Genomic DNA, 22,221 nt, shown 5'->3' with positions numbered 1-22,221 from the left:
GAATTATATATCGGAGAGTTTAGGAATTCTTTTTTCTCCTCAGTCCCTTCATCGCTCTGGTGAGGCATCCTGACGTAGAGTTTTGACTCTTCTCTTCTCAAATATCACTAAAAAAATTTAGGATCACGCGGGTATCTTGGAATCGTTCTGATGGTTTTGTGAAGAGAACATTGTCTTGGTGCCTCCTATCAGGGGTTTTGTTAAGCGTGCGGACCCTACGGGTTCGAGAACTATGTAGACATGACCGATACACATCTCCGGTCAATAACCAATAGCGGAACCCGGATGCTCATATTGGTTCCTACAAATTCTACTAAGATCTTTATCGGTCAAACCGGATAACAACATACTTCCTTCCCTTTGTCATCGATATGTTACTTGCCCAAGATTCGATCGTCAGTATCATCATACCTAGTTCAATCTCGTTACCGGCAAGTCTCTTTACTCGTTTCGTAATGCATCATCCCGTAACTAACTCATTAGTCACATTTCTTGCAAGTCTTATAGTGATGTGCATTACCGAGAGGGCCCAGAGATACCTCTGCAATACTCAGAGTGAACAATCCTAATCTCGATCTATGCCAACTCAACAAACACCATCGGAGACACCTGCAGAGCATCTTTATAATCACCCAGTTACGTTGTGACGTTTGATAGCACACAAAGTGTTCCTCCGGTATTCGGAAGTTGCATAATCTCATAGTTAGAGGAATATGTATAAGTCATGAAGAAAGCAATAGCAATAAAACTAAACGATCATTATGCTAAGCTAACGGATGGGTCTTGTCCATCACATCATTCTCTAATGATGTGATCCCGTTCATCAAATGATAACACATGTCTATGGTTAGGAAACTTAACCATCTTTGATTAATGAGCTAGTCAAGTAGAGGCATACTAGGGACATTATGTTTGTCTATGTATTCACACATGTACTAAGTTACCGGTTAATATAATTCTAGTATGAATAATAAACATTTATCATGATATAAGGAAATATAACTAATAACTTTATTATTGCCTCTAGGCATATTTCCTTCAAACTTGACATGGAACGAGTCTGTAAAGAGAGACCGAAAGGATTAAAGTATCACCAAAGAACTAGCCATGGACTGAGGTGCGTGGAAACTTACTATACATGTGTTAGAACCATGAGTTGGTTGTGTGATCTTATGAGTTTCAGGTTTTCACCTCCCCTAATTTATTTGATACTAATGACTCTATTGTTGTTGGCAAGAAAATTTTAGAAGATGTTTTTACATTTTATTTGACCACAACCTTGAAAACTGACAATTTTAGGAGCACTATTGTTCCCATGTCATTTTCATATCAATGCTAGTCTATGGTGATCTTTTTAACACATCACAATCGCTCACATACACGAGCATACACTCACTCTATGAGGGCATGCATGCACACCCTACCTCTATGAGCATTTTTGAGATACTGATCCAACATAGCATCTTCAGATTTTACGAAGTCACCACAGACGTCTCACAGTTGACGGGAACGTCTCCTCTCCATAAACAAATATCACTGGAAGTCTGAAATAAACCCAGAAATAATGTAAGCACCAATGTCAAGTCTAGGACTTGAACCCTGGTGGGCTGGGGGATACCACTGTTCTCCTAAGATAACCACTGATTAGGGCACACTAGTTCGTGGTGATTGGTTGTGCTAGATGTCAGAGAAGAGGCTATCAAGGCCCACCTTGAACAGGCCTCTTTTTTCTCTTCTTTTACAAGTACCCCAATTTTGTCTACTATTGGTTTTTGGCTTTGATTAATAATTATTAATGTATTATTGTGTGCATCAGTGAATAGACAGGCCTGAAACTTTCCTACTTTTGTAAAAATACAAACTATCTAGTTTTGTCAGTAAACACCATTAACAATTCATATTCATTACTTATTTTACACAAGTATTGAATGCACATCACTTTGTAATTTTTGGCCTATTTACCTCCATTTGGACCGGGCCCAGTTACTTCCAGGATGACGCAACTATCAGAATATGGGCTGGGAGGGTGCCCTATGTCTCGCGTTAAGCCACATGGTACGAACAATCGCTGAAGGGGTGTGTGCTCAGCTTGCCCAGGCGCACGGGAACAAATTCCCTGATTTTTGTTTTTTTCACATTTTTTATTTTTTGCTTTCCATTTTTTTGATTTTGTTTGTAATTCCAAATGTTCTAAATAAATATATTACAAAATTAACTCTACATAAAACAATTGAACAATGTTGACTAAGCAATTGAAAAATGTTAAATGTGTATAGAGAAAATGTTTATCACGTTTACGAAAAATGTATATAAAAATATAATGTGTATGAAACAGTTTGATCATGTATTTCAAAAATATTATTCAAGCATTTGAAAAAAATGTTGAACAATTTTTTGAAAAATGTTAATCGAGCATTTGGAAAATGTTAAATGTGATATAAAAAATGTTGACCATGTATTTAAAAAATTAATCATGTATATAAAATGTTGGACAAGTATTTGAAAAAATGTATGTGTTTGTAGAAAAAATATTGACCACGTAATAAAAAATGTTAATCAAGCATTTGATAATGTTAAAATCTGTACAGAAATATGATGATCGTGTATTAAAAATGTTAATTTTTTATATAAAAACATTAATCAATAATCTGAAAAATATGTATAGAAAAATGTTTGATCATGTATTAAAAAATGTTAATATAACATTTAATTTTTTTTGGACATGTATAGAAAAAGTGTTGACCATGTATAAAATGTTAAAATTGTATTTGAAAAATGTTAATCAACTATTTAAAAAGGTAATTTTGAATAGAAAAATTGTTGATCTTGTATTTGAATAATGTTAAGCAAGCATTTGGAAAATGTTGAATACGTATACTAAAGATGTTGACCATGTATTTAAAATGTCATTAGAAAAATGTATTAGATATATACCTAAAATGCGTATAAAAACAGAACAAACTAAGAGAAACAAAAAAATCCAATGAAAAACAAGAAAGAAACCAAAATCCCAAAGAAAGAACTATGAAATCTGAAGAAATTGAAATAGGGAAAAGAATCCCCTCAGAAATGTAGAACAACGAAACCCGCACAAAACCATAAAAATTCATGAGGAGATGAAGATAAACCAAGGAAAATACAAAGGAAAAAAGAAAAACCAAAGAAAACTAGTCAAGAAAAAGAAACAAACAAACAATAAAAACTAAATAAAAATGATAAAGAAATGAAAAAACTGAAGAAAAGAAGAACAAAACCATGTGAAACCAACAAATAAAGAAAGAAAATCAATGAAAAAAACCATGAAGAAGCAAAGAAAACCGGTAAGAATAGTCTAAAAAGGTGAAAAAATAGATGCAAAAAGAAATAAAAGAGAAAACCAAAGAAAATTGTAAAGAAAACAAAAGAAAACAAAAAATGGACCAAATAAGCAAGTAACTACAGAATGATCCGAGTGAGCGAGGGAGGAGAAGATAATTGGTTGGCCCGATTCATACGCAAGAGCAAAATTTCTTCAGCGAGAGCAAGCTATTGTCTCGCTTAAAGCGAGAAATAGTCTCGTGTGAGCTAGGCGCTCCGTGGTACAAAAAAGGTAATGAGCCCAACTCCTAAATGTTGGCCCATTAATTACATTTCTAAAAATCTATATGCTCTAGTCGTTCATGTTTGTCAGCTGGACAACATAATGTCATCTCCGTTCAATAAAATCTTAGGATGTTTTTATGCTCAAAAAAAGAGGAAAAAAATTTTGGGACACGTTTGGTAGGAAGCATTAGGCCCAGCCAGGCCCGCACGAGATGGTTTTGGGCTATTTGGTTATCCGGGTCACGTTGAAAAGTTGGCCTGCACAGAACTCAAAGCATCACTCACCCTACATGTGAAGGAACACTTAAATCGATCATTTCTACCAGGCCAATCTGAGGCGAGCCACCTTCAAGCGCATCGTGGGTCCTCTTGCATGAGAGGATGCAAGCCCTATACACCCTATATGTTGTTTCTTCCTTCCGTAAGTTCCTTCTTCAATCTCCTTTCTTAGGTCCTTTCTAATCGACACAACCGCACATCAATTTGAGAAAAACTTTACATAAAAAAGATGCACATTAATGTTATGGTTTCATTTTTGTGATCAGATCGTTGTTTCGTCAACTGTAAATATTTAATTTCGTGTTCATTATTAGAGCTATTTTGAATGAATTTTGTCAAATTCATCGCGCATGGTCGATCGTTTAAATTCTCCTTTGATCAGCAGCTTCATCTTACAGTTTCACATAATTTTTGTGTTGCACATTTTTTGTTTCGACGATTATAGATGATTAAATCTTACTCCCCCCTCGTGAAGTATATACGCAATGTGGGATTTGTGTTATTGACACTTCTTAAGCTCGGCCTCCTTTCCTCTGTCCTGCTACGGCATCACCGTCAGCGTCGCTCTTCTCGGCCTCCTTTCCCGCGTGTTGTTACACTAGCACCACCACTGACGTCTTCCTCTCAACCTCCTCTCCCATGTCCTATTACACCCACACGGTCGTCGTTTGCCTTTGCATTCTCTCTCATGTCCTGCCATACTGACTGCCATCACCAGCGTCGTTTCTCTCGGCCTCCTCGCTCGCGTCCTACTACAATGGTGTCGACGTCATCGTCGTTCCCTCCCGCGTGTTGTTGCATTAGCGCCACCGTTCTCTCTGTGTCGTCTCCCATGTTCTACTACATTGAAGCCATCACTGACGTCGTTTCTCTCGACCTTCTCGCTCGCGTCCTACTACAATGGCATCGTCGTCATCGTCGTTCTTCTCGGCCGCCTCCTCCTCGTCCTACTACATTGGCCCCATCATCATCGTCATTCGTTTCGGCCTCCTCCTCCCCGTCCTACTACACTGACGCCGCCATGGCGGGTAAACGGCATTTTTTCTTCATCATCCTCAGACTTCAACGCCCGTCTATTCGTTACTCCACACGGGATTTCTCTGCGGCGACGGCGCTAGTAAATAGTTCACCGTGCCGCCGATGAGGTCGCTCACCCACGACTCTATGCTCGTCGTGTCGGACGGGGCGCCGCAACCACCGCCTACCGTTGCCGCCGAGGCACTCTAGTGTAACACTGTGTGTTATGGGTAGTTGTTAAGTCTTAATCATATTTCGTGCAAGCAACCAAACAACGTGCACTCATCTGACCACATACAATGCGAGCAACCAAACGGAGTGTGTAGAGGGATCATTACGAGCGACAAAAAATAATGCAGGTAACCAAACACGCCCTTGGTACCACAACATGGCAGGATGAAATGATACTTTATTATTTACCTATAAACAACCAAACTATTGGTAGCGATCTGTCACGCAAAAAACCGGATGTTTTGAGAAACATTGGACTTCCAAAGAATTTCTCAAAGATGCCCCCCCCCCTCCCCGGGGTGTTGTACAAAAAAGGTAATGAGCCCAACTTCTAAACGTTGGCCCATTAATTACATTTCTAAAAATCTATATGCTTTAGTCGTTCATGTTTGTCAGCCGGACAACATAATGTCATCTTCGTTTAATAAAATCTTGGGATGCGTTTATGCTAAAAAAAGAGGAAAAAATCTTGGGACACGTTTGATAAGATGCATTAGGTCCAACCAGGCCCGCGTAAGATAATTTTTGATTGTATGGTTATCCAGATCGCATTGAAAAGTTGGCTTGCACTGAACTCAAAGCACCACTCAGCCTGCATGTGAAGGAACGCTTAAATCGATCCTTTCCACCGGACCAAGCTGAGGTGAGCCACCTTCAAGCGCATGGTGGGCCCTCTTGCATGAGAGGATGCGAGCCCTATACATTGTTCCTTCCTTCGGTAGGCTCTTTCTTCAATCTTCTTTCTTAGGTCCTTTCTAATTGATACAACTGTTGGGGAACGTAGCAGAAATTCAAAATTTTCCTACGTGTCACCAAGATCTATCTATGGAGAAACCAGCACCGAGGGGAAGGAGAGTGCATCTACATACCCTTGTAGATCGTTATGCGGAAGCGTTCAAGTGAACGGGGTTGATGGAGTCGTACTCGTCGTGATTCAAATCACCGATGATCCTAGTACCGAAAGGACGACACCTCCGCGTTCAACACACGTACAGCCCGGTGACGTCTCCCATGCCTTGATCCAGCAAGGAGAGAGGGAGAGGTTGAGGAAGACTCCATCCAGCAGCAGCACAACGGCGTGGTGGTGATGGAGGAGCGTGGCAATCCTGCAGGGCTTTGCCAAGCACCTACGGGATATGAGGAGAAAGAGAGGGAGGGCTGCACCAACAGGCAGAGATCGAATCACGTGTTATGGGCAGCCCTAGGCCTCACTATATATAGGGGAGAGGGAGGAGGGTGCGCCCCCTCTAGGGTTCCCACCCTAGGGGGTGCGGCAGCCCTAGATGGGAAAGGGGCGGCGGCCAAAGGGAGGATTCCCTCCCCCCCAAGGCACCTAGGAGGTGCCTTCCCCTCCTAGGACTCTTCCTTAGGGTTCCCCCTTTACCCTAGGCGCATGGGCCATGAGGGAAGTGGCGCCCCAGCCCACTTTGGGCTGGATCCCTTCCCACTTCAGCCCATGGGACCCTCCGGGATAGGTGGCCCCACCCGATGGGCCCCCGGGACCCTTCCGGTGGTCCCGGTACAATACCGATGACCCCGAAACTTGTCCCGATGGCCGAAACAGGACTTCCTATATATAAATCTTTACCTCCGGACCATTCCGGAACTCCTCGTGACGTCCGGGATCTCATCCGGGACTCCAAACAACATTCGGTAACCACATACAAACTTCCTTTATAACCCTAGCGTCATCGAACCTTAAGTGTGTAGACCCTACGGGTTCGGGAGACATCCAGACATGACCGAGATGTTCTCCGGTCAATAACCAACAGCGGGATCTGGATACCCATGTTGGCTCCCACATGTTCCACGATGATCTCATCGGATGAACCACGATGTCAAGGACTCAATCAATCCCGTATTCAATTCCCTTTGTCTAACGGTATTGTACTTGCCCGAGATTCGATCGTCGGTATACCGATACCTTGTTCAATCTCGTTACCGGCAAGTCTCTTTACTCGTTCCGTAACACATCATCCCGTGATCAACCCCTTGGTCACATTGTGCACATTATGATGATGTCCTACCGAGTGGGCCCAGAGATACCTCTCCATTTACACGGAGTGACAAATCCCAGTCCCGATTCGTGCCAACCCAACAGACACTTTCGGAGATACCTGTAATGCACCTTTATAGCCACCCAGTTACGTTGTGACGTTTGATACACCCAAAGCATTCCTACGGTATCCGGGAGTTGCACAATCTCATGGTCTAAGGAAAAGATACTTGACATTAGAAAAGCTTTAGCATACGAACTACACGATCTTTGTGCTAGGCTTAGGATTGGGTCTTGTCCATCACATCATTCTCCTAATGATGTGATCCCGTTATCAATGACATCCAATGTCCATGGTCAGGAAACCGTAACCATCTATTGATCAACGAGCTAGTCAACTAGAGGCTTACTAGGGACATGGTGGTGTCTATGTATTCACACGTGTATTACGATTTCCGGATAATACAGTTATAGCATGAATAAAAGACTATTATCATGAACAAAGAAATATAATAATAACATATTTATTATTGCCTCTAGGGCATATTTCCAACAGTCTCCCACTTGCACTAGAGTCAATAATCTAGTTCACATCGATATGTGATTAACACTCAAGGTCACATCCCCATGTGACTAACACCCAAGAGTTCTGGGTTTGATCATGTTATGCTTGTGAGAGAGGTTATAGTCAATGGGTCTGAACCTTTCAGATCCGTGTGTGCTTTACAAATCTCTATGTCATCTCCTAGATGCAGCTACCACGCTCTATTTGGAGCTATTCCAAATAACTGTTCTACTTGGAGCTATTCTAAATTGTTGCTCCATTATACGTATCCGGTATCTCTACTCAGAGCTATCCGGATAGGTGTCAAGCTTGCATCGATGTAACCCTTTACGACGAACTCTTTTACCACCTCCATAATCGAGAAAATTCCTTAGCCCACTAGTTACTAAGGATAACTTTGACCGCTGTACTGTGATCCATTCTTGGATCACTCTTGTACCCCTTGACTGACTCATGGCAAGGCACACTTCAGGTGCGGTACACAGCATAGCATACTGTAGAGCCTATGTCTTAAGCATAGGGGACGACCTTCATCCTTTCTCTCTTTTCTGCCGAGGTCGAGCTTTAAGTCTTAACTTCATACCTTACAACTCAGGCAAGAACTTCTTCTTTGACTGATCCATCTTGAACACCTTCAAGATCATGTCAAGGTATGTGCTCATTTGAAAGTATTATTAAGCATTTTGATCTATCCTTATAGATCTTGATGCTCAATGTTCAAGTAGCTTAATCCAGGCTTTCCATTGAAAAACACTTTCAAATAACCCTATATGCTTTCCAGAAATTCTACGTCATTTCTGATCCATAATATGTCAACAACATATACTCATCAGAAATTCTATAGTGCTCCCACTCACTTCTTTGGAAATACAAGTTTCTCATAAACTTTGCATAAACCTAAAATCTTTGATCATCTTATCAAAGTGCACATTCCAACTCCGAGATGCTTACTCCAGTCCATGGAAGGATCGCTAGAGCTAGCATACCTTTTAGCATCCTTAGGATCGACAAAAGCTTTCTGATTGTACTACATACAACCTTTCCTTACGAAAACTGGTAAGGAAACTCATTTTGACATCCATCTGCCAGATTTCATAAATGCAGCTAATGCTAACATGAATCCGACGGACTTAGGCATCGCTACGGATGAGAAAATCTCATTGTAGTCAACTCCTTGAACTTGTGAAAAAACTCTTCGCCACAAGTCGAGCTTCATAGACGGTGACATTACCGTCCACGTCCGTCTTCTTCTTAAAGATCCATTTATCTTAATGGCTTGCCGATCATTGGGCAAGTCCACCAAAGTCCATGCTTTGTTCTGATACATGGATCCTCTCTCGGATTTCATGGTTTCTTAACCATTTGTCGGAATTTGGGCCCACCATCGCTTCTCCATAGCTCGTAGGTTCATTGTTGTCTAGCAACATGACCTTCAAGACAGGATTACTGTACCACTCTGAAGTAGTACGCATCCTTGTCAACCTACGAGGTTCGGTAGTGACTTGGTCCGAAGCTTCATAAGCTTCCGCTTCAATTGGTGTAGGTGACACATGAACAACTTCCTGTGCCCTGATACACACTGGTTGAAGTGATGGTTCAATAACCATATCAAGTCTCCACCATCCTCCCACTCAACTCTTTCGAGAGAAACCTTTCCTCGAGAAATGACCCGATTCAAGAAACAATCCATATTGCTTTCGGATCTGAATTAGGAGGTATACCCAACTATTTTGGGTGTCCTATGAAGATGCATTTTATCCGCTTTGGGTTCGAGCTTATCAATCCTGAAACTTTTCACATAAGCGTCGCAGCCCCAAACCTTTAAGAAACGACAACTTAGGTTTCTCTAAACCATAATTCATACGGTGTCATCTCAACGGAATTACGTGGTGCCCTATTTAAAGTGAATGTGGTTGTCTCTAATGCCTAACCCATGAACGACAGTGGTAATTCAATAAGAGACATCATGGTACCCACCATATCCAATAGGGTGCAACTATGATGTTCGGACACACCATCACACTATGGTGTTCCAGGCGGCATTAATTGTGAAACAATTTCCACAATGTCTTAATTGTGTGCCAAAACTCGTAACTCAGATATTCATCTCTATGATCATATCATAGACATTTTATGCTCTTGTCACAATGATCTTCTACTTCACTCTGAAATTACTTAAACCATTTAATAATTCAGACTTGTGTTTCATCAAGTAAATATTCTCAACATCTACTCGAATCATCTGTGAAGTAAGAACATAACGATATTCACTGCATGCCTCAGCACTCATTGGACTGCACACATCAAAATGTGTTACTTCCAACAAGTTGCTATCTTGTTCCATCTTACTGAAAACGAGGCTTTCAGTCATCTTGCCCATGTGGTATAATTTGCATATCTCAAGTGATCAAAAATCAAGTGAGTCCAAATGATCCATCTGCATGGAGTTTCTTCATGCGTATACACTAATAGACATGGCTCGCATGTCTCAAACTTTTCAAAAAACGAGTGAGTCCAAAGATCCATCAACATGGAGCTTCTTCATGCGTTTTACACCAATATGACTTACATGGCAGTGCCACGAGTAAGTGGTACTATCATTACTATCTTATATCTTTTGGCATGAAAATGTGTATCACTACGATCAAGATTCAATAAACCATTCCTTTAGGTGCAAGACCACTGAAGGTATTATTCACATAAATAGGGTAACCATTATTCTCCTTAAATGAATAACCGTATTGCGATAGACATAATCCAATCATGTCTATGCTCAACGCAAACACCAAATCTCGATGGTAGAGGGAGCGTGCGATGCTTGATCATATCAACCTTGGAAACACTTCCAACACATATCGTCAGCTCACCTTTAGCTAGTCTCCGTTTATTCCGTAGCTTTTATTTCGAGTTACTAACACTTAGCAACCGAACCGGTATCTAATACCCTGGTGCTACTAGGAGTACTAGTAAAGTACACATCAACACAATGTATATCCAATATACTTCTATCGACCTTGCCAGCCTTCTCATCTACCAAGTATCTAGGGTAATTCTGCTCCAGTGGCTGTTCCCTTTATTACAGAAGCACTTAGTCTCGGGTTCAACCTTGGGTTTCTTCACTAGAGCAGCAGCTGAATTGCCGTTTCATGAAGTATCCCTTTGTTCCCTTGCCCTTCTTGAAACTAGTGGTTTCACCAACCATCAACAATTGATGCTCCTTCTTGATTTCTACTTTCGCGGTGTCAAACATCGCGAATATTTCAAGGATCATCATATCTATCCCTGATATGTTATAGTTCATCACGAAGCTCTAGCAGCTTGGTGGCAATGACTTTGGGGAAACATCACTATCTCATCTAGAAGATCAACTCCCACTCGATTCAAGTGATTGTTGCACTCAGACAATCTGAGCACAAGCTCAACGATTGAGCTTTTCTCCCTTAGTTTGCAGGCTAAGAAAATCGTCGGAGGTCTCATACCTCTTGACGTGGGCACGAGCCTGAAATCCCAATTTCAGCCCTCGAAACATCTCATATGTTCCGCGATGTTTCAAAAACGTCTTTAGTGCCTCTACTTAAACCATTTAACTGAACTATCACGTATTTATCAAAACGTGTATGTCCGATGTTCGTAACATCCACAAACGACGTTTGGGGTTCAGCACACTAAGCGGTGCATTAAGGACATAAGCTTTCTACTGTCCGCATAATCGCTACTATCAACTTTCAACTATATTTTCTCTAGGAACATATCTAAACAGTGGAACTAAAGCGCGAGCTTACGACATAATTTGCAAAGATCTTTTGACTATGTTCAGGATAATTAAGTTCATCTTATGAACTCCCACTCAGATAGACATCCTCTAGTCATCTAAGTGATTACATGATCCGAGTCAACTAGGCCGTGTCCGATTAACACGTGAGACGGACTAGTCAACGTCGGTGAACATCTTCATGTTGATCGTATCTTCTATACGACTCATGCTCGACCTTTCGGTCTTCTGTGTTCCGAGGCCATGTCTGTACATGCTAGGCTCGTCAAGTTAACCCTAAGTGTTTTTGCTGTGTAAAACTGTCTTACACCCGTTGTATGTGAACGTAAGGATCTATCACACCCGATTAACACGTGGTGCTTCGAAACGACGAACTGTAGCAACGGTGCACAGTTAGGGGAGAACACTTCTTGAAATTTTAATGAGGGATCATCTTATTTACTACCGTCGTTCTAAGCAAATAAGATGTATAAACATGATAAACATCACATGTAATCAAATAGTGACATGATATGGCCAATATCATGTAGCTCCTTTGATCTCCATCTTGGGGCTCCATGATCATCTATTACAAGAACATGATCAATCTCATACATTACATATATCATTCATCACATCCTTTTGGCCATATCACATCACATAGCATACCCTGCAAAAACAAGTTAGACGTCCTCTAATTGTTGTTTGCATGTTTTACGTGGCTGCTATGGGTTTCTAGCAAGAACGTTTCTTACCTACGCAAAACCACAACGTGATATGCCAATTGCTATTTACCCTTCATAAGGACCCTTTTCATCGAATCCGATCCGACTAAAGTAGGAGAGACAGACACCCGCTAGCCACCTTATGCAACTAGTGCATGTCAGTCGGTGGAACCTGTCTCACTTAAGAGTACGTGTAAGGTCGGTCCGGGCCGCTTCATCCCACGATGTCGCTGAATCAAGATTGGACTAGTAACGGTAAGCATATTGAACATCATCAACGCCCACAACTACTTTGTGTTCTACTCGTGCAAAGAATCTACGCAATAGACCTAGCTCATGATGCCACTGTTGGGGAACGTAGCAGAAATTCAAAATTTTCCTACGTGTCACCAAGATCTATCTATGGAGAAACCAGCAACGAGGGGAAGGAGAGTGCATCTACATACCCTTGTAGATCGTTATGCGGAAGCGTTCAAGTGAACAGGGTTGATGGAGTCGTACTCGTCGTGATTCAAATCACCGATGATCCTAGTACCGAAAGGACGGCACCTCCGCGTTCAACACACGTACAGCCCGGTGACGTCTCCCATGCCTTGATCCAGCAAGGAGAGAGGGAGAGGTTGAGGAAGACTCCATCCAGCAGCAGCACAACGGCGTGGTGGTGATGGAGGAGCATGGCAATCCTGCAGGGCTTTGCCAAGCACCTACGGGATATGAGGAGAAAGAGAGGGAGGGCTGCACCAACAGGCAGAGATCGAATCACGTGTTATGGGCAGCCCTAGGCCTCACTATATATAGGGGAGAGGGAGGAGGGTGCGCCCCCTCTAGGGTTCCCACCCTAGGGGGTGCGGCAGCCCTAGATGGGAAAGGGGCGGCGGCCAAAGGGAGGATTCCCTCCCCCCCAAGGCACCTAGGAGGTGCCTTCCCCTCCTAGGACTCTTCCTTAGGGTTCCCCCTTTACCCTAGGCGCATGGGCCATGAGGGAAGTGGCGCCCCAGCCCACTTTGGGCTGGATCCCTTCCCACTTCAGCCCATGGGACCCTCCGGGATAGGTGGCCCCACCCGGTGGGCCCCCGGGACCCTTCCGGTGGTCCCGGTACAATACCGATGACCCCGAAACTTGTCCCGATGGCCGAAACAGGACTTCCTATATATAAATCTTTACCTTCGGACCATTCCGGAACTCCTCGTGACGTCCGGGATCTCATCCGGGACTCCAAACAACATTCGGTAACCACATACAAACTTCCTTTATAACCCTAGCGTCATCGAACCTTAAGTGTGTAGACCCTACGGGTTCGGGAGACATGCAGACATGACCAAGATGTTCTCCGGTCAATAACCAACAGCGGGATCTGGATACCCATGTTGTCTCCCACATGTTCCACGATGATCTCATCGGATGAACCACGATGTCAAGGACTCAATCAATCCCGTATTCAATTCCCTTTGTCTAACGGTACTGTACTTGCCCGAGATTCGATCGTCGGTATACCGATACCTTGTTCAATCTCGTTACCGGCAAGTCTCTTTACTCGTTCCGTAACACATCATTCCGTGATCAACCCCTTGGTCACATTGTGCACATTATGATGATGTCCTACCGAGTGGGCCCAGAGATACCTCTCCATTTACACGGAGTGACAAATCCCAGTCTCGATTCGTGCCAACCCAACAGACACTTTCGGAGATACCTGTAATGCACCTTTATAGCCACCCAGTTACGTTGTGACGTTTGATACACCCAAAGCATTCTTACGGTATCCGGGAGTTGCACAATCTCATGGTCTAAGGAAAAGATACTTGACATTAGAAAAGCTTTAGCATACGAACTACACGATCTTTGTGCTAGGCTTAGGATTGGGTCTTGTCCATCACATCATTCTCTTAATGATGTGATCCCGTTATCAATGACATCCAATGTCCATGGTCAGGAAACCGTAACCATCTATTGATCAACGAGCTAGTCAACTAGAGGCTTACTAGGGACATGGTGTTGTCTATGTATTCACAAGTGTATTACGATTTCTGGATAATACAGTTATAGCATGAATAAAAGACTATTTCATGAACAAAGAAATATAATAATAACATATTTATTATTGCCTCTAGTGCATATTTCCAACAACAACGGCTCATCAATTTGAGATAAGCTCTACATAAAAAGATGCACATTGATGTTATGGTTCCATTTTTGTGATCAGCTCGTTGTTTCGTTGACCATAAATTTTTAATTTCGTGTTCATTTTTGGAGCTATTTTGGATGAATTTTGTCAAATTCGTCGCGCATGGTCAATCATTTAAATCTCCTTTGATCAGCAGCTTTATCTTACAGTTTCACACAATTTTTGTGTTGCACATTTTTTGTTTCGACGATCATAGATGATTAAATCTTACTCCCTCCTTGTGAAGTATATACGCAATGTGTGATTTGTGTTAATGACACTCTTTAAGCTCGGCCTCCTCTCCTCTGTCCTGCTACGGCGTCACCGTTGGCGTCGCTTCTCTCGGCCTCCTCTCCAGCGTGATGTTACACTAGCGCCACCACTGACGTCTTCCTCTCAACCTCCTCTCCCATGTCCTACTACACCCGCATGATCGTCGTTCGTCTCTGCATTCTCTCCCATGTCCTGCTACACTGAAGTCATCACCAGCGTCGTTCCTCTCGGCCTCCTCGCTCGTGTCCTACTACAATGGTGTTGTCGTTCCCTCCCGCGTGTTGTTGCATTAGCGCCACCATTCTCTCCGTGTCGTCTCCCATGCTCTGCTACACTGAAGCCATCACTGACGTTGTTCCTCTCGACCTTCTCGCTCGCGTCCTACTACAATGGTGTCGTCGTCATCGTCGTTCTTCTCGGCCGCCTCCTCTGCGTCCTACTACACTTGCCCCATCATCGTCGTCGTTCGTTTCGGCCTCCTCCTCTCCGTCCTACTACACTGATGCCGCCATGGCGGGCAAACTATATTTTTTCTTCATCATCCTCAAACTTCAGCGCCCGTCTATTCGTTACTCCACACGGGCTTTCTCTGCGGCGATGGCACTAGCAAATAGTTCACTGCGCCGCCGATGAGGTCGCTCGCCCGCGACTCCATGCTCGTGGTGTCGGACGGGGCACCGCAACCACCGCCTACCATTGTCACCGAGGCACTCTAGTGTAACACTGTGTGTTATGGGTAGCTATTAAGTCTTAATCATATTCCGTGCAAGCAACCAAACAACGTGCACTCATCTGACCACATACAATGCGAGCAACCAAATGCAGTGTGTAGAGGCATCTACGAGTGACAAAAAACGAGGTAACCAAACGCGCCCTTGGTACCGCAACATGGCAGGCAGAAATGATACTTTATTATTTACCTATATTGGTAGCGATCCGTCACGCAAAAAACCGGATGTTTTGAGAAACATTGGCCTTCCAAAGAATTTCTCAAAGATACCCCCCCACACACACACACACACCCCGGTGTGGTACAAAAAAGGTAATGAGCCCAACTCCTAAATGTTGGCCCATTAATTATATTTCTAAAAATCTATATGCTCTAGTCGTTCATGTTTGTCAGCTGGACAACATAATGTCATCTCCGTTCAATAAAATCTTGGGGTGCGCTTATGCTAAAAAAAGTGGGAAAAAAAATCCTGAGACGCGCTTGGTAGGCTGCATTAAGCCCAGCCAGACCCGCGCAAGATGGTTTTGGGCTGTTTGGTTATCCAGGTCACATTGAAAAGTTGGCCTGCACTAAACTCAAAGCACCACTCAACCTGCATGTGAAGGAACGCTTAAATCGGTCGTTTCTACCGGGCTAAGCTGAGGCACGCCACCTTCAAGCGCATGGTGGGCCCTCTTGCACGAGAGGATGCGAGCCCTATACACACTATATATTGTTTCTTCCTTCGGTAAGCTCCTTCTCCAATCTCCTTTCTTAGGTCCCTTCTAATCGACACAACGGCGCATCAATTTGAAATAAGTTCTAAATAAAAAAGATGCACATTGATGTTATGGTTTCATTTTTGTGACCAGCTCGTTGTTTCGTCGACCGTAAATGTTTAATTTCGTGTTCATTTTTGAAGCTATTTTGGATGAATTTTGTCAAATTCGTCGCGCATGGTCGGTCGTTTAAATTCTCCTTTGATCAGCAGCTTCATCTTAAAGTTTCATACAACTTTTGTGTTGCACATTTTTTTGTTTCGACGATCGTGGATGATTAAATCTTACTCCCTCCTCGTGAAGTATATACGCAATGTGTGATTTGTGTTAATGACACTCCTTAAGCTCGGCCTCCTCTCCTCTGTCCTACTGCGGCGTCACCACCATCGTCGCTCCTCTCAGCCTCCTCTCCCGCATGCTGGTACACTAGCGCCACCACTGACGTCTTCCTCTCAACCTCCTCTCCCATGTCCTACTACACCCGCGCGGTCGTCGTTCATCTCTGCATTCTCTCACATGTCCTGCTACACTGAAGCCATCACCAGTGTCGTTCCTCTCGGCCTCCTCGCTCGCGTCCTACTACAATGGTGTCGTCGTCATCGTCGTTCCCTCCCGCGTGTTGTTGCATTAGCGCCGCCGTTCTTTGTGTCGTCTCCCATGTTCTGCTACACTGAAGCCATCACTGACGTCGTTCCTCTCGACCTTCTCGCTCGCGTCCTAACTACAATAGCGTCGTCGTCATCATCGTTCTTCTTGGCCGCCTCCTCCGCGTCCTACTACACTGGCCCATCATCACCGTCGTTCGTTTCGGCCTCCTCCTCCGCGTCCTACTACACTGATGCCGCCATGGCGGGCAAACTGCATTTTTTCTTCATCATCCTCAGACTTCAACGCTCGTCTATTCGTTACCCCACACGGGCTTTCTCTGCGGCGACGGCGCTAGCAAATAGTTCACTGCGCCGCCGATGAGGTCGCTCGCCCGCGACTCCGTGCTCATCGTGTCGGGTGGGGCGCCGCAACCACCGCCTACCGTTGTCACCGAGGCACTCTAGTGTAACACTGTGCATTATGGGTAGCTATTAAGTCTTAATCATATTCCATGCAAGCAACCAAACAACGTGCACTCATCTGACCACATACAATACGAGCAACCAAACGCAGTGTGTAGAGGCATCATTACGAGTGACAAAAATGATGCAGGTAACCAAACGCGCCCTTGGACCGCAACATGACAGGCAGAAATGATACTTTATTATTTACCTATAAACGACCAAACTATTGGTAACGATCCGTCACGCAAAAAACCGGATGTTTTGAGAAACATTGGCCTTCCCCCACCCCACATAGCACTACTTATATAAAAAAGAATAGTTACCGTTGTTGCAACACAGTCACGAACGGTTCAGTGACCACTGTGGCCCGGCACGTTGCTCCCTTGCCACACCCCGGATGTGAATGCAGCGTATGACATCCTTAGGGCCTATTTGGTTTCAAATAAGTCATCAACTTATAAGTCGAAAAGTGAAAAAAAATGACTTATTTTGTCAAACAGACCCAATTTATAAGTCACCAACTTATAAATCATCAGTTGCTCCACCCCAACTTATTTAAAACTTATAAGTCATTTTTTTGCATGTGTCCCATCACCTTTACATAAAAACAAGATAGAAAGATATGGTCAGGTGACTTATAAGTCAGGTGACAACCAAACAGACGTGACTTATAGGTCATTGGTTTTAAGTCACCTGACTTAACAGGGCCTTAATTTGCAGCCGGATGCTGTCCAAAACTTTTCTGCTAGCCGGACAAGAATCATCAGTGGCTCAGTGCGTCTTGTTTTTTTGTTTATAGTTTCAATCCTTTGTTTTTTGACTTGTATAATTCTGAAATTCTTCAACGCTTTGTAACCCGGGCCTCGATTCTTAATAAAACATCTCTGGTTGGTTCCGAATAGAAGAAAAACTCTGGGATGTTATCTCTCACCTTCGAGATGATTAGGCTTGGCTTCGAGCAAACAAGCTACATTGTTCTTTGCTTACTGCAATGTATGTAAAGACTAGATGTTCAACAATCATAAAGCGAACGATACACACCACGGACAATCGATAGGTTCAGTTTCACGACCATAAACTAAGCAATCACGGGAGACTTAATAACTTGATACCGACACTATAACGTGAATGCCCGGGCGGGCAGATAGATCTCCTCGCTGTTCTTCATCTCCTCCAGCGGCGGGGGCGTTGATTGGCCCTGTCGACGGTGATGGTGCGGCCGCCGAGCTCCTGGCCGTCCATGCCCTGGATGGCGTTGCTCAGCGACTCATTGTCGTCGAACCAGACGAAGCCGAAGCCGCGGGATCTGCCCGTCTCCCGGTCGGTGACGATCTGATAAATTATCGTAACACGTACAGTACGATCGTGTTAGGCAGATACAAATTCAAACAGATAATTACAGGAACAAACGACTAACAAGCAAAATCAATGCGGTCAGGCTGAATCTAATCTAAACCCTAGAAAACAACGAGGAAAACTGCACAGATCCATCCGGCAGCCAACAAAAGCATCATAGTCTAGCTAGCACAATCGAGCATGTATCAACCAAAAATCTGAAACCCACTCACGTCGGCGTTGAGCGGGCGGTAGTCGGAGAAGTCCTTGAGCGAGCTCTCATCGGTGCCCCAGGGGAGGTTGCCAACGTAGGCGCGGTACTCAACCCCAGAGCGGTCGTCGTCGGAATCCCACCACGGCGCCGACATCGCACTATCGATAAACCCTAGCCTTGATACGACAGAGTAACGGAGGGTTTCTTTTTGCAAGAACAAATAAAAGCGTGCTGCGTTTGCCTCCAGCACAAATATACGACGCGTTTGGTTCCGCAAAAAAGGTGCGGCTTCCGATTACACCGACTTCCAAAACCGTAGCTGGCGTTTGTTTCGCGCACGACGTTTTCCGTAGCAGCGCCTCCTGATACATCGCTTCAAAAAAGCTAAACCGCCCGATCGGAAGGGATTAGAAAAACAGGACTCGACCGCACCAACCAAACAATGAACGTATTGCGTAAAATTAATCGGAAGCGGCGCTTCCTGATACGGCGAAGCGAATGCGTTATCGGGGCCGAACCAAACGCGTCGATATAGAGTTAGAGACCCTTCCAGATCAGGATGCGGTGGGCAGCGGACAGCCCGCACTTGATTATGCGGGTGTTCGCGGCGGTTAACGCCCGCGTAGTTAATCGCGGTTTAATGCGGCAGCCCGTACGTATCTGCCCGGGTCCGGCTTCTCTTTTTTCACTCGTAATACCTGTCTCGTTCATATCCGAACCATGTAATGAGGACAGACATGACAAAATTAAAAAGATAACAGAACATCTCTGAGCTTGACACAAACACCTGTCACTTGCCTTCGGCACCACCAAAGCAGTCATCAAAGAAAAAAAATAATGGATCATCTCCTCACTAAGCTCTGTTGGAATTTTGCTAGTAATCCTTTGGCCCAAAGCCCAACTAAAATTCTGAAATTCTCTTGGCCCATTCTTGCACACATGTGAGTGGAGTGAGTGAGGCTAAAGTTTAGTCCCATCCCGAAAGTTGAGAGAGAGTTGCACCTCTTTATAAGGTGAGCTCTTCTATCACTTGTATGAGCATGAGAAGAGAAGACCTACACGCGCGCTCCTCCTCCTCGCTCGCCTCGCCACGCCTCGTCACGACGCGCCGCGGGTTGTGGGATTGAGCTATGCACGTTGTCTATATTTTTGCTGCATGAGAAAATTAATGAGTCATTAATTACTGAACCGTTTTCGATTTTTTTGGATCGTGACGACTCGGACGTGGGGTTTACTCCCACGACCTATCCGGCCCGCACTATATAGTCAGGCAGACGTCTACCCTAGCCGCCGCCGCTTCGTATGGCTTCTCACCACCGTTCCAGATCATTGCGCCGCCAAGCAAGTCTTCTCCATCCCTCCTTCCGGCATGCACCGCGAGAAGGGGCAGCACGCCTCCGGAACCCCGCCTCTCGTGATCCTGTACGGGAGAGGGGCGATCAGGTTTTTAGGGAGCGCACTCGCGCGACTGCTGGCAGCGACGACTTCGCGAACGATGACTTCTTCCCCGACCTCGGCAACCTCGTCCTCGACGACATGGGCGACAACGTCAACACTGGCGGTGCTGCACCCGCTGCACCGTATGTGATTCTATCCTTCATGTTCGAGATCGTGGTAGAATTCATACTTCTAGTATGTGCCCTAGATGTGATATGTTCATCTGCTATGCTAGTTCGCATGATTAGTTTAATATCTGCTGCTGTGGTCATGATTTATCTTCTGTTTATTCGGATTAAATCTCGTAGTAATTTGTTCATATTTCAAACAATCCAAAAACCTGATTATAGGCAATTTACTCCGAGTGGTTTTGCTGCGCATCTGAAGCCGCCTGCCTTTAAGGGGGCGCAATATAAGAGGTGGCGCACGAGAGCAGTCTACTGGTTTTAGACCATGGGCTGCTATGATGCCACCAAGGGCAAGCCTGAGGGCGATCTTAATCCAGCACAGCTAGAAGCTTTTGAGAAGATCGATACCCTCTTTAAAGGCGCTCTTCTGAGTGTTCCTGATGACTCCATTGTGGATTCGTATATGTCGTTTGATAACGGCAAGGACATATGAGCTGCGCTCGAGGCTAAGTTTGGTGCCTCGGACGCCGGCAGCGAGTTGTACGTCATGGAGCAATTCTATGACTACAAGATGACTGATGAGCGCCCTGTTGTACAGCAGGCCATGAGATAGAGTCGCTCGCAAAAGAACTTGAGTACTTCAAGTGTGTGTTGCCGGACAAATTTGTTGCCGGAGGCATCATTGTCAAGCTTCCACCTTTGTGAAACAATTTTGCTACTTCCCTGAAACACAAAAGACAGGAGTTTTTCGTTGCGGATCTCATTGGTACTCTTGATGTTGAAGAGAAGGCGAGAGCAAAGGACACACGTGCTCGAGTTGCTGAGGGAGGTTCTAGTGCCCACATGGTACAGAAGAAGAACTCCCAGCCCAACAAGTTCAAAAACAATAAGAACAAAACTCAGGGCAAAGGCAAGTTTGATACAAAGAACAAGCCATCACATTCTACCAACTTCAAGAAGAATTCTCATAAGAAGGGGAAGGGACTTTGCCATATCTGCGGTGATCCTAATCACTGGGCTCCGAAGTGTCCTAACCGCTTTGAGGAGCGCGAACATGAGAAGAGCGGCAAGTCCGCTAATGTTGTCATCGGTGATACTGATATGAAGGAATCAGGGTACGGTATTTTTCCTACCATCCTTTCAGTATTTCAATCCCCTGATTGGTTAATTGACACCGGTGCCAATGTACATGTTTGTGCTGATGCCTCCATGTTTTCTTCTTACCAGGCAACAGGGACTTCACCCGTGCTCATGGGGAACGGGTCACATGCCATCATTCGAGGTGTTGGTACGGTCAATCTGAAGTTTACTTCGGGGAAGACTGTGCGTCTGAAGAACGTTCATCATGTGCCGTCCATCAATAAAAATCTCGTTAGCGGTTCCCGTTTATGTCGAGATGGTTTTAAGTTGGTTTTCGAATCCAATAAAGTTGTAATTTCTAAGTGTGGACAATTTGTTGGAAAAGGCTATGAGTGCGGTGGCTTGTTCCACCTATCTTTGTCAGATATTTGTACTAAAGTTATTAATAATGTTTGCCACAATAATGAGTCTGATATTTGGCATTCACGACTCTGTCATATTAACTTTGGTTGCATGACGCGGTTAGCCAATATGAATTTAATTCCGAAAATGTCTACTGTCAAAGGCTCCAAGTGCCAAGTATGTGTGCGAGCTAAGCAACCTCGCAAGTCCCATAAGACTGCAGAGGCAAGAGACTTGGCGCCACTAGAGCTTATACATTCTGATCTTTGTGAGATGAATGGCGTGTTGACAAAAGGTGGAAAGAGATACTTCATGACGTTGATTGATGACTCCACTAGATATTGTCATGTGTATCTTCTGAAATCAAAAGATAAGGCTTTGACTTTCTTTAAGAACTATAAAGCTGAGGCAGAGAACCAACTTGATCGAAAAATTAAACGGCTTAGGTCCGATCATGGTGGAGAGTATTTTTCCAATGAATTTGATCTGTTTTGTGCGGAA

The sequence above is a fragment of the Triticum aestivum genome, chromosome 4A (assembly GCF_018294505.1).
Source record: "Triticum aestivum cultivar Chinese Spring chromosome 4A, IWGSC CS RefSeq v2.1, whole genome shotgun sequence".
NCBI lineage: Eukaryota > Viridiplantae > Streptophyta > Magnoliopsida > Poales > Poaceae > Triticum > Triticum aestivum.
Note: the sequence above shows the minus strand (reverse complement) of the source record.